This window comes from Thermobia domestica, chromosome 5, assembly GCF_964235325.1.
Source record: "Thermobia domestica chromosome 5, izTheDome1.hap1.1, whole genome shotgun sequence".
NCBI lineage: Eukaryota > Metazoa > Arthropoda > Insecta > Zygentoma > Lepismatidae > Thermobia > Thermobia domestica.
The window spans coordinates 189,948,088-189,963,183 of NC_137458.1; positions in this window are offsets into that span (position 1 = coordinate 189,948,088).

Consider the following 15,096-nt stretch of genomic DNA (forward strand, 5'->3'; position numbering starts at 1 on the left):
ACGGTCATTCATTTTATTGCTAAATATGACACTAACTAAGGATCAACTAGAGCCTCCTTCACATTCTAAATACTCCCTTTGCCGTTCCGTTCAATCATTTTATTCCTACACACCTTAGTGACTAACGATAAAAAAGAGCGACTTATGCCTTGCTGAATGGACTCATTTCAAAACTGTAACTATCTGACAAATTACTACAATTCATTATTTCATTTTATTGTCTAATGTTTTGTCAAATACCAATTAGCAAGAGATAACTACATATACCAACCACTCCTTTTGTCCTACAGAATAGACTCGCTTTACAATTGTATAAATCTGACAATTTACTACAATTCCATTTTATCATAATATTCTAAATTATTTCAGTAACTGTCGATCATCAAGTGTCTGCTGTATATACCATAAATACACCTTTCCCCCTACTCAAAGAAATAACTTTCAATTGTATATATCTGACATTTTACGTTTGTTAGAATTTCTCATTTTATCTTTATTTATTTAAATCAATCGTCTTCAAATTATAAATACTGACTATTTACAACCATTCCATTGATGTTATTCTTAAATTTATCTTGAACTAAAGATCTGGAAACGAATTTTTCAACCTGCAAACAATCCTTTCGCATCTAAAAGGGCTCTCTTCAAACTTAATTACTCGACAATGTAGGACAATTCCATTATTTCATTTTAAAGTTACCATTTTACTAACCAAGGATCGGCAAACGTCTCCTTCATTTTCCAAAGACTTCTTTCGCTTTACTGAATTGACTCACTTTTTAATTTCAAGTATCTGGCAATGAAGAGAACTTCGTTCCATCATTTTATTCTTGAAAATATCGGTAACATACGATCAGCAAAATTCTACTTCTGCTTAAAAGCATTAATATCGTTCTACTGAATGATCTCACATTTCAATTGTAAGATCTGACAATTTACGACAGTACCATTTTTCATTTCAATCTTAAATATGTCAGTAGCTAACGACCATGAGAGTGTATTTCCGCTTCCAAACTCTCCTTTCGTTTCACTAGATGGACTTTTTTCAGTTGTAAATATTTGAAAATTTTCGACAATTTCATTCCCATACTTTATCTGTAAATGTGACAGTAACTAAAGATCAACAAAAGTCTGCTAAATCTTGGAAAAACCGCTTTACTGAGATTACTCACTCTTAAATTCTAAATATCAGACAATATAATATAATTCTCTTCTAACTAATAATTCTTAAATACGTCAGGTAGTGATCATCGCCAAAAGTCTGCTACATTTTCCAAACACTCCTTTCATCCTAGCAAATGGTCTCACACTTCAATTGTAAATAACTTTCAACTTACGACAATACCGTTAATTCACCTTTTGTAAGTTAGTAACTAATGATCATATTCACTAATAATCACTTTACTCCCTACTGACAACCTGTTTTCAGTCGTAAATTTCTGATAATTTACGACAACCCTGTCTTTCATTTTAAATACATTAGTAACTAACGATCAGCAAGAGGCTGCTCCGTTTACTAAACGCTCCTTTCGCCTTAATGAATGGCCTAGTTTCCAATTGTTAATATCTGACAAAATTGCAACAATTCCGTTCTTACATTTTGTTTTAAGTACGCCACCTAGAGTCTGCTTCACCTTCGAAACATTGATTTCTGCTACTAAATGTTCAACCGGATTCAATTGTTAATAAAGACAAATTACTACAGTGCTGTTCTTCCACTTGTAACTAGCAATAATGATAGCCCATTTCATCTTCCCAACTCTTCTTTCTCCCTACTGAATTGAACTATTAAATTTTAAATAGCCAAAAATTTACGATAATTCCGTTAATTCATTATATTATTAATTATGTCCTCAAATAACGATCTAGCAAACTCTTGTTTCGCCCTGCGGACTTGTCTAACTTTTCACACGTAAATATCAGACAATTTACAACAATTCTGTTCCTACATTTTATTTTTAAGTATGTCAGTATCTAACTATCAGCTAAGTTTATTTCAGGTTCCAAATAGTTATATCTGTAACTAACGTTCAGCTAGAGAATGCTTTGAACTCTAAAACTACTTCGCCATTCCGAATACTCGCTTTTCTATTGTATATATGGATAATACGAGTATTCCGTTCCATGATCTTCTTCCTTAATCTCAGTGACCTACGATCAGCAAAAGACTGCTTTATCTGCCAAACACTCCATTCGCCCTACTGATTGGACTCACTTTTCAGTTGTTAATATCGGTTAATATATGACAATTTCATTCTCTCATTTTATTCTCAAATATGATAGTAACTAACGAACAGCAAGAGTCTACCTTCGGATCCAAATAGGCCAGTAACTTACGACTTCCAGACACACCTTTTCCTCTACTGCATAAATTCATATTTCAATCATAAGTATTTAACTGTTTACGACAATTCCATTCTTTCATTATATTGTCAAGTATGTCTTCATCTAGCGTTCAACACGATTCTGCTTCACCTTCCAAACTCTCCTCTCCTTCTATAATTGTACTAACTATTTAAATGTAATTATCTGACAATGTACTACAATTTCATATTATCCTTAAGGATCTGAGTAACTATCAGCAAGAGTCTGCTACATTTTCAAACATTACTTTCGGCTTACTGATGGTCTCAACTTCATTGAAAATTATCACACAATTTACGACAATGCCGTTCTTATATTTCATTCTTAATTATGTTGGCAACGAATTTTCAGCTAGTCTGCCTCTTATTCCATACTCTATTTTCACCCTAGTGAATAGATAAACTTTTTATTGTAAACATCAGACATTTTGCGAAAGGTCCGTTCTTCAATTTTACTCATAAAAGTGTCAATAAATATCGATCATCAGAGTCTATTGCAGCTTCGAATCTTTCCTTTCGTTTTATTAGATTGACTCTCTTTACAATTCTCTTTGTTATAATATAAGGCAATTTCTTTCTTTAATTTTTTAAATACATCACTAACTAGCGATCGCCAAGACTGTTCTACTTTGTCTCCTAAATGGACGCAATATTGAATTGTTAATATCAGACAATATATGAAAGTCACGCTCTATGTATTTGTTCTTAAATGTGTCAGTAGCTAACGATCCGCAAGAGTCCGCTTCATCTTTGAAACACTCCTATCGTTCTACGGAATGGTCTCACTTTTTAATTGTAAATGATAGAGAAGTTAAAATTAATGAACGGAACAATCGTAAAATATCACATGTTTCAATTGAAAAGTGAGTCCATTGATATTGCGAAAGGTGTGTGTGGTACACAAAGCAAACTCTTGGTGATTGTTAGTTACTAATTTATTTTAGAATATTAACGAATGGAATTTGAAATTATCAGATATATAGAAATGAAAAGTCAGTCTATTCACTAAGGAGATATTTGTGTTTGGAAAATGATGCTGAGTGTTGGCGATCGCAAGTTTAAATCATAATTAAGAATAAAAACAACAATTTTGAGATATTTAAAAGCGAAAAGTGAATCCACTCAGCAGAGCGAATATAGTGTTAGAAGCTGAAGCAGAGTCTTGCTGGTCGTTAGTTAGTCACATAGTTAAGAATAAAAAAAAATAACGGAATTGTAATTCTTCAGATAGTTATAGTTAAAGAATGATATCTATATATATAGCGATGAAGTGTTTGGAAGCTCAAATATTTAAACTGTCGCCGGCAGTAACAGGATATATTTAAGAAGAAATGGATGAAAGGCATTTTTTAAAATGTCAAATACTTACAATTGAGAAGTGTGTCCATTTAGCAGTACGAAAAAAAATTTAGAAGACGAAGCTCACTCTTGCAGATCGTTAGTTACTGACGTATAGATGAAGAAAATTAAAGAAAAGAATTGTCGTGAATTGTCAGATATTAAGAATTGAAAAGGGTGTCTATCGAGTAGGGCAAAAGCAGTGTTTGGGAGGTGAGGCATACAGTTGCTGATCGTTAGTTCAAGACTTATTTAAGAATTAAATGAAAGAAAGGAGTTGTAAATCGTCAGGTATTTTCATGTAAAAAGTAATTCCATTCAATAGGGCTAAACGAGCGTTTGGAAGCTTGCGTAAACACATGCTGATTGTTTGTTACTGATATATTTAAGAATAAAATCATATAACCGCGTTATCATACTTTGTTAATATTTACACTTGAAAAGTGAGTCTATTAGCAGAGCGAAGTGAATGTTTGGAAAATGATGCAGACTCTAGGTGAACATTAAGTCTAAAATGATAGAATATAATTGAGGTAAATTGTCAGATATTTAGAATTGGAAAGTGAGGCCATTCACTAGGCGAAAGGAGGGTCTTGAAGCTGAAGTAGACTCTTGCTGATGGTTAGTTACAGACATATCTAATAATAAAATAATATAACGGAATTGGCGGAAAATTTCTAATTTTTAGAATTGAACAGTGATGCCATTGAGTAGAACGAAAAGAGCGCTTGGAAGCTTAAATAGATTCTTGCTCATTCTAAGTTACTGTTGTTATTAAAAATAAAAAGATAGAACGGAGTAGTCTACAATTGTTAGATATTTACACTTGAGAATTTAGTCCATTCAGTGGGGCGAAAGAATTGTTAGCAAAATGCAAAAAACTCATGGTAATCCTTAGTTACTTAGATACTTCAAACAAAAAACGAACGGAGTTGTTGTAAATGATCACAATTTTACAGTTAGCATTGAGGCGTTTAAGAATGGCGAAATTAGTGCTTCAAGGTTGATGCATACACTTGCTGACCGTTAGTTGCTGAAATATTTATTCGTCGTATACTTAGTCGAAAATTATCAGATATCTGCAATTTGAAAAATAGTCCATTCTGTTCGACGAAAGGAGTGTTTGCACGCTGAAGTAGACTTTTGCTGATTGTTGGCTACCAACATATGTAAGAACAAAATAAAGAACCGAAAGTGGTAGTAAGGTATTTTCATTGGAAAGTAAATTCACTCAGTAAAAGAAAGAGAGTTTTAGGGAGTTTAAGCAGACACTTGCTGATCGTTAGTTATAGACATATTTAAGAATAAATGAAACAATGGGAGAGACGTAAACTGTCAGATATTTATAATTGAAAAGTTAGTGTTTGGGTAGGGTGAAAGGTGTGCTTTTGGTATATAAAGGAGACTCTTGCTTATGGTTAGTTACTTAACTATTTTAGGATAATACTAAATATTAGTATTGAAGTAAATTGTGAGATATTTATAACTAGCAGCGTTCACCCCGCTTCGCTGCGGTCACCCCGGAACGCAATAAACTTTGTTACTTAGATAATTTTTACTTTTTCGCTTTCAAGTGATATGATAAAAACCATAGAAGATTGCACTAATGTTAACATTATATCGCCTGTCATTTATGTTAACCCGCCCCGCTTCGCTGCGGTCACCCCAACCCGCCCCGCTTCGCTGCGGTCATCCCGGAACGCAATAAACTTTGTTACTTAGATAATTTTTACTTTTTCGCTTTCAAGTGATTTATAGCGCCTGTCAGTTATATATAGATAGAAAGATGGATTTATTCTGTAAGGCAAAAGGAGTGTTTAGCACGTGAATCAGTACTTACCAATATATTTAACAATTAAATGAAAGAACGGATTTTAGCAAATTATCAAAGAAAAAAATAGAATATAAGTGTGTCCTTTCACTAAGAAGAAAGGAGTGTTTCGAAGCTGGAGCAGACTGGTGCAGATTGTTACCAACGTTATTAAGAATAAATAGAAAGGATCTCTTAAATGATGTAGCAGATTCTTCCTAATTGTTGGCTACTGACAGTTTTAAAAGCAAATTGAAACAACGGCATTGTCGTAAATCTCAGAAAAATTCAATTGAAGTGTGGATATATCAGTAGGATAAAGCAGTATTTGGAAACTGAAGAAATTAGGCGCGTGCTAATATTTAGTTACTGAAATATTTAGAAATAAAATGAAAGTTCAGAGTGGTCTTAAAAAGTTTAGAACTGAAAGTAGAATTCATTCAGCAGGTGAAAAGAGTTTTCGAAGCCGAAGCAGATTCTTGCTGATCGTTAGCTACTAGCATGTGTGTGAATAGAATCAAGAAACGGAATAGTTGAAAATTTTCAGATATTAACACCTGAAAAGTGTGAAGATTGAGTATGCGGAGAGGAGTGTTTTTAGGCTGATTAAGACGTTCGGTTCGCCTTGGTTGAAGGCAAATTATGAATAAAACGAAAGTACGGAATTATCCGAAATTTTCTGTCAGTCACAATTTAAAAGTGATTCCATTCACTTGGGCTAAACGAGAGTTTGGAAGATGTAGGAGACTCTTCCTCTTGGCGATATATTTAAGAATAAAATAAAAGAACGCAATGTTCGTAAATTTTCACACATTTATAACTTAAGAGAGTGTCTATTCAATAAAGAGAAACGTTTGTTTTGGTATATAAAGCAGACCCTTGATGATCGTTCCTTACTGAAACATTTTAGAGTAAAGTGAATTAATAGAATCGTAAATTATCAGTTATGCAGAATATAAAAGTAAATCAATTCACTATAGCGAAAGCTGTGTTTGGAAGCTGATGCAGACTCTTACCGGTCGCGAGTTGAAGGTATACTTATTAATTAAGTAAAAAAAAAAAAAAAAAAAAAAAAAAAAAAAAAAAACAATACTCAGATATGTACAATTGAACAATGAGACCACTCACCAGAGCGAAAGGAGTGTTAGTAAGCTAAACATGGTCTCGCTGGTCGTTAGCATCTGACTCATTTAAGAACAAAATTAAATAACGTAATTTTCGTAGTGTGTCAAATATTTACAACTGAAATCTGAGTATTTTCAGTACGGCCAAAGCAGTGTTTGGAAGCTGATGTAGACTCTTACTGATCGGTAGTTACTGACATATGTAAGAATAAAATGAAAGAACTAAATTGTCGTAAATTGTCTCTCTATTCAATACTAAATTGAATCCATTCAGTACAACGAAAGGAGTATTTGAACGATAAAACAGACTCTTGCTTATCGTTAGCTAGTGAGATATTTAAGAATAAAAGAGACAAAGGAAAGAAAATTTCACATATTTGCAATTGTTAAGTTAGTACATCTAGTGGGGAGTGTTTTAGGCATATAAAGCAAACTCTTGATGATCGTTATTTACTGAACAATATTAAATTTTAATGAATTAATGGAATTGTTGTAATTTGTCAGATATTTAATATTTTAAAGTATGTCTACTTGGTAGAGCTAAAAGAGTATTGGAATAGAGTAAAAGAGAAGGAATATTAAGGAGATTGATGGTGATCGTCAGTTTAAGAAATATTTAAGAAAAAATGAAAAAATACAATTGTCGCAAACTAGAGATATTTAACCTTGAAGAGTTAGTACATTCAGTAGGGCGAAACACGTTTTGAATATGCAGCAATCTCTTGCTTATCGTTATTTGCTGATATTTTTAAGAATAAAATGAAATTACGGATTTTGAAATTGTTACATAATTAGAATTGAAAAGTTGTTCCATTCAGTAGGGCAAGAGAAGACTTAGAAAGATTAAATAGACTCTGATTATCGTTAGTAACTGGGATATTTAAGTATAAAGTGAAAGAACGGAATGGTCGTAAATTGAATGTCATTTGCAATTGAAAAGCCAGTCTACTCATTAAGACAAAAAGCGTGTTTGAAAGCTGAAGTCGCCATATTTTACAATGAAATGAAGGAACTGGCTTATCGTAAATTATCAAATATATAGAATTGAAAATTGAGTCAATTCACAGGGAAAGGATTGTTTGGAAACTGATGCAGAATGTTGGCGATCGCAGTTGAAGGCATACTTAAAAGTAAATTGAAAGTACAAAATTAGTCAAAAATTTGCTAAAGTACGTAATTTGTCTACAAATTAGTCAGAAATTTAATTTAAAAACTCAGTAAACTAAGGAGGGCGAAGGAATGATTTGGAAGCTAAACCATAGTGCTGTTGGTTAATAGTTAATGACATATTTAAGCATAAAACGAAATTACGGAATTGTCGTAATTTGCCCTATATTTAAAAATGAAACATCAGTCTATTTCGTAGTACCAAAGGAGTGTTTGGAAGCTGAAGTAGTCTCTTTCTGATCGGTACTTGTAGAATTATTTAAGAATAAAATGATAGAAGGGAATTTTCGTAGCCAAATATTTACAATTGAAAAGTGAATCCATTGAGTGGAAAGGAAGGAGTTATTGGAAGATTAAGCAGACTGTTTCTGATCGTCTAGTTACTTATAGATTTAAGAATGAAATGAAAGAATGGAACAGATATAAATTGTCACATATTTAAAATGAAAAGTTAGTTGATTGACTAAGGCAAAAGCTATGTTTTGGTATATATTGAAGACTGTTGAAGATATGTAATTACTGAACTATTTAGATCAAAATGAAATGATGGAATTGTCGTAGATTGTGTGATATTTTATTTTAAAACTAATTCTATTTAGTAGAGCAAAGGGGTCTTTTAATTGAAGTAGACTCTTCCTGAATTGTAGTTGTGGAAATATTAGGGAATGAAATGGAACTACGGAATTGTTGTAAATTGTCAGATATTTACAATTGAAAAGTGAGGCCAATGAGTATGGCAAAGGGAGTGTTTCGAAGATGGAGACGATTCCTAATCATTAGTAACTGACATATTTAAGAATAAAATTGAAGAACGCATTTGTTATTAATTCTCAGATTTAACAATGTAACAGTGACGCCATCAATTTAGAATATAATGATAGAACGTAGTTGTCTCCATTCTCTGACATTTTCACTTCAAAAGTGAGTCAATTCAGTACGCCGAAAGAACTGTTTGGAAGATTATAGAGACTCATGGTGATCATTAGATACTGACGTATTTAGAATAAAATGAGAGAACGGAAATGTCGTAATTTCTCAGGTACTTACAATTGAAAATGAGGTCATTCAGGATGGCGTAGGAGGTTTCTTAAGATGTTACAGACCCTTGCTAATTGTTAGATACTGAGATACTTGAAAAAATGAAGCACCAGAGTTGTCGCAATGTCAGATTTTACATTTTAGAAATGAGTCAACTCGTCAAGCTGAAAGAAGCGGTTAAACTGAAGAGGACTCTTGCAGATCGTTGCTTATGGACATGTACAAGATAAAATGTAATAATGGAATTTTTGTGAACTGTCAGATATTTGTAATTGGAAAACGAGTCCATTCACTAATCAGATAGGTATGTTTTTAAATATAGAAGACCCTCGATGATTGTTAGTTACTGGCATACATACGCAGAGTCTTGCTGCTCCCTTTTGTTGACATATTTAGGAATACAATGAAAGAACAGATTGGGCGTAATTTAGCAGATATTTAAAATTGAAATGATGCGTTTCAGTAACGCGAAGGAGTGTTTCGAAGATGAGGCACAAACATGTTGATAGTTAGTTACTATAATATCTAAGAATAAAATAAAATAACGTAATTCTCGTAACTTGTCAGATATTTTCAATTGAAGAGTTAATGGAATATATGCGGCGAAAGGCGTGATTCTAAGCTAAAGTTGTTTGCTTGTCATTAATTAATGACATATTTAAATACAAAATAAAAAACGAAATTGTCGAATAATATGTATGATCGGAATAGTCGTAAATTGCCAGACATTTAAAACTGAAAAGTGGTTCCATACGATAGGGCGAAAGGAGAGTATGGAATAAGATTTAAACTCTTGGTGATTCTTAGTTACTGATATATTTAAGAATAAAATGAAAGAACCTAATAGTCGTACATTGTAAGATATAAAACCCTGAATGTGAGTCGATATATCAGAGGGAGAGTAGTGTTTGGATGTTAAAGGAGTTTGTAGGTGATCATTACTTTCTGACGTATTCAAGTATAAAATGAAAGAACTAAAACACGTCAGCAAGTAATGGTCACCTACAGTCTGTTTCATTTTCCAAATATTCATTTCGCTCTGCTAATAGACTCACTTTTCAAATGTAAATATTTTCTATCTATGACAACGCAGTTGTATCATTTTACTCTAAAATGTATCAGTAACTAACTGCAGCAAGAGTAGGCTTCAACTTCTAAAACCTTTCTTCGCCCTGCTGAATGGACACACTTCTAATTTGTAAATATTTGACAATTTTAAACAATACCTTTCATCGCATGCGAGCATAAATATACTTCTCATTTCTCACATCTGTATGATCTGTCAGGAAAGTAAATGTACACCTATTTTTCGAGTCTGGCATTCCTGCGCTCCATCCGTGGAGAGTATGAGAATTAAATCAATCAAATGTTTACTGAGGGGCAAAAAGAAAAGCTTAATCTGAATAAGACATTGCAGAGGGGCACAAGCTGTGAATACGAATAGTGCATTGTGTAAATAAAGGACGACATCGAAAGAGAAAGCCAGAAACAGCTGTTAAACTTACAAAAAAAGAGTAAAAATTGTCGAAGTGGGAACATAAAACACAAATACAACAAATACGCCGACAACTAAACGATCACCATGCCATGTTCTTGGTGTAGTGGTTAAGGTGCTGGATTACAAATGCAAAGGACGCAAGTTCGAATCCTCGGCAAGGACATTTTTAAAAATTTTTGTTAATAATACATACAACTCATGAGAGATGGTAAAAGAGGTCGTATTTAGTTTTTCGTAGCAATTATTATTGGTAATGTTTAGTACTGATAACACTTTTTGTCTTTGCGTATTGCTTTTGTTCTTGTCTTCATTTCGAAAGAAAAGAATATCCGAACAAATGCCACCAAAATTTCTCATATTTTGAATGTAAACGCCATTTGCAATTAGTAGAGAATAAAAATTGGACGTTCCGAAGTAGCTGCAAAAAGTAAAAGGAAAAATATGGAAGTCGACCATACTCATGGTTATTAAAAATACAATTTCTACATGCCTTACACCTCCCGACCACGTTTCTACGTTAGCAAGTAAGAGGCTTGTGTTTAGGTTAGGCTCGTCAATACGTTTTGCAAAGGGGCCCGGTTTAGCTCTGACGCACCACAGGTGCGAGAAGGGAGAAAAACACTTTTTCTCTCTCCCTCTGTGTGTCTATTTATCTATCTATTTGTGTATATATATAACGCTATTTGTGAATGCCATAACCACCCTAATTTTCAGCGGATTGAGACGAAACTTGGCACAAACATTAATTGTTGAAATATCTTGATGAGTTCGTTAACCAGAATAATCAGATGAAAATGTTCAAAATGGTGGCCCTTCAAACTCTTAAAAAGTTCCAAGGGAACCAAATTTCGCCCATAAATAGGTATTCAGAAAGTTTGAATAAATTTTCCTCTTTTACTGAAATATTTGTGTGCAGAAACTTATTGAAATATTGGACCCGATTAATAGCCTAAAGAAGGTTCACGCCCTTTCGCTACGGTCAGTTTTTTTTTTTTTTTTTTTTGCAGGAGGGGGTTATCTTCCTATTGGAACAAGATGATTGTTACTGATGATATGAAATTACACATTGAAAGTGAAGTAACTTGTGTAACGTGCTATTTGAAAGAATAATATAATAAATGTTCATTCCTCTAACACAGAGAACTCATGTATTTCGAGTTCGGGAGCCTGAATGGCGAGGAGTGTTATTTGATTTGCTTTTTAGTAACACATTGCATTGCAAATAAAGGTAGGCAACATTAGTGGTAAGTAAAACAATAATAATAATAATAATAATAATAATAATAATAATAATAATAATAATAATAATAGGTGTTGTTTGTGGCAAGGCAATATCTTCCTCAGTTCTTCTTCAAACGTAATGATTGTAACGCCATATCTCCCTTACAAACAAAATATTAGCAATTTATATCGAGAGAACGGGAAACTGTAGAGCGATGGGACCAACGTTGGACAGTATGCACCCATAGTACTCAGAAAAATAAGCGATTTCAATGCAAAATGAACGAAGAGTCATTGTCATGGGTACTCATGGGACCACGGCAGAGCCCTCTTTAGGCAAAATGTCGATAGCTTATATCGAGAAAACAGGAGGTGATACTGGGATGGGACCAACGTTGGACACCGTGGACTCATAAGGCGCATCGAAAAAATTAGGGAGGCGGGCGCCAGCCAGCCTTACTTATTTCCACATAATAATATAAAATTATATTGTCGAAATACACACACGAGTTAGCTACTAATATTTCATATTATTATTATTATTATTATTATTATTATTATTATTATTATTATTATTATTATTATTATTATTATTATTATTATTATTATCATCATCATTATCTACAGCGTCTTTTCATTACGTGAGCATGTTTGACATGAAACCAAAGAGAAAATCCATCCTGTAGCGAAAAGAAACAATACTTTCTCTCAAATGGATAAAATATCAAGCCGAGATTGATTCGAACTCGCATGAACGGCGCGAAAAGCCAGTGCTTTGTCCACTATTTTTTAACTGACTCACCGAACGCGTTTCAGTAACTTACTTATTGCTAATTTTACTTGCTTCACTCGTTTAACTTGCTTTTTCTAATAACTTATAACGACAGGGACACGAACACTGAAACATCGAGAACAGTTAAAAATGATAGATGCTCTCCCGCCGAGAATCGAACCCGAGACTCCATACACCCAAGGCTCACGTGCTAGCCTCTAGACCAGCGGCGATGGTAACGTTCACTTCCTGTGTCGTTAGGGATTACGACCACTGTATTGCCAGCTATCACTTCTGTGGGTTGTATACTATGATCACATGTTTCTTCTTTGGTGGAAGAGTAAAACCTACATTATATGTAATACATGAGGTATTTAGACCTACATGCTCTTCATATAATGTAATAAAAGGGTCATGGTGTCGGATTTTAATACATGACGTATTGCAGTATACAACATGCTTTGCATTACTTGTTTGTTTGTAGACAGCTACTAGCTTAGTGTTCTGAAAGGTTGTGTATAAACTAGGGATAGCCCGTTCCGGAATTATTAGTTTTCGGACTCCCGAAAGTAAAGCCGGACAAATTCCGGAATTCGGAAAATTCCAATTTTGTAATAATTTCGGAATTCGGAAAAATCCGGAATTTAGAAATTTCTGATTTCGTTAACATTCCGGAATTCGGAAAATCCGGATTTTTTCGGAAAGTCGGAGTTTTTCACAATTCCGGAATTTTCTAAATTCCGGATTCTTTCCGAGTTCCGAAATTCTTCTGAATTCCGGAGTATAACTGAATTCCATAATTTTGCGAAATCCGGAAAGTGAAAGTTCCGCTTCCGAAAAATGAATTTATTTTGGTTAATATGAATCGTGGCGGAAATAAGTCTTTGACCAGGTAATGGCGACTGCTTTGAAAGAAATGGGGAGTATGAGAATTCAATCTGTCATATTTGTAGTTTCGTGTGGAGAAAGAACGAACTTGTGAACCAGTGGTTTAAGAAAAACTCAAGTTATTAATATAAACTTTGCCGACTTCATAAAAGAAATAAGACATTTTGAATCGAAAAATATAACATACAAGTTTGCAAGCGGAGACAAAGAAACCTAACGTAACCAGACTAAAGACGGATCGTTTATCGCGTAGCGATCGCGGTTCAGTGGTCAAGGTGCTTCTGCGAATGCACGTTGCAATTTTTTTTTTCTTGCTTTAGAATTTTTGATGGCGATTGATCAGCGATAACATACGTTTTATTATATTCAGATATTTGAATACTCGGATGTTTCAATACTTGAACTATCAAATCTTCAGGAATAATAATAGTAATAATAATTATTATTATTATCTCGTAGAAGATTAAAATCTAGAAGCTAAATTATCGATCAGGTCATACCGTTACAAGGAGAAACGTGACATTTGGAAAGAATATTTCGGTTTGGTTTAATGTTGCTCACGAGAAGAGGAGTTTGTCATCTCGTTTCTAAAACAAATAAAATAACATGAGAATTAACATTTTACATTCGAGACGGGTCAGGGCTAAATCAAAATTTTCGACTGTCTTTGGAGATGAGAATCGAGACGAGACGAAAAGTATCGTAAACATTTCCCGTCTTGTCTCGATTCTCGAAATAGTGTATGTCCATTCTTTAAGTAACAATTGCTCTGTAGACTGAATCTCATAGGCTGTTTCGTTACATTGTATTTCAGAGCTCATTGAATTATGCTCTGTGTAGGTATTTTTGTAGCAAAGCTTTTATATTTACCTCTGCATATTCTAAAAATTAGTTTATTATATGCCTTACTGTCGCGTGATATTCAGTTATATTTATTACAGTTATTTTCCTCAAAACATACTTTCTACATGCAACTTCAATAAAAGGTTCTAGTTTAAAATGTTGGTAGTTGCAGAGGTGTGTCTCGAAGGTACGGAACCCTTTCCCCGAAATCTCTAATTTTAAGTAAGTTTTGCCAAATTTCAGGGCAAGTTTAAAACTACTACTACTACTACTACTATTATTATTATTATTATTATTATTATTATTATTATTATTATTATTATTATTATTATTATTATTATTATATCAACTCCATGTATAATCTTTAAAAGATATACGGTTTGTATCTGAATAGTAAAAGCTAATTGACTGTCGATCTCGGTCGTCTGGAAGTCTTAAGGAGGCAAGGACATCGGTCACGTCCTGGGTTTGAGTTCCGAAGGGGCAAGTATTCGGGCTCGAGCAAAAAATTGTTAAAAGTTATAGGCTTCATCCAAACATATTCAAAACAGCTGGGACCGGGTTTGGGCTTCTCAACGGCTCGAACGGCTCGGCTTACAGCTCATTCAATATCGAACCGAATCGAGAAGTGAGCCGAGCCAACAGCTCACCACACCGAGCCGATTTGAGCCATCGGCTTAGTTGAGCTGAGTCGAAACGTGCTGATGAACTAGTTTCAACTTAGCTGGCTCGAACCGGTTCACATGAGCCGAGTAGGTGACCCATCCCAACCGAGAAAGCTCGAGCCATCGGCTCAATTGAGCTGAGTCGATGGCTTGTTCCAACTAAGCCGGCTAGGGTCATCGGCTCATCCCAACCGAGCCGACTCGAGCTGTTCGCTCAGTTGATACGAGCCGAGCCGGTTGATATCACTACCCGAGTTGGTCTTCTGCTTGGGCTCAAGAATTCGACCGTGCAGATCTCAGCCTTGATTTTAAGAACTACAGTATATAATTATATTGGTGATTACGACATTTGAGGCTGTCTCGTAATAA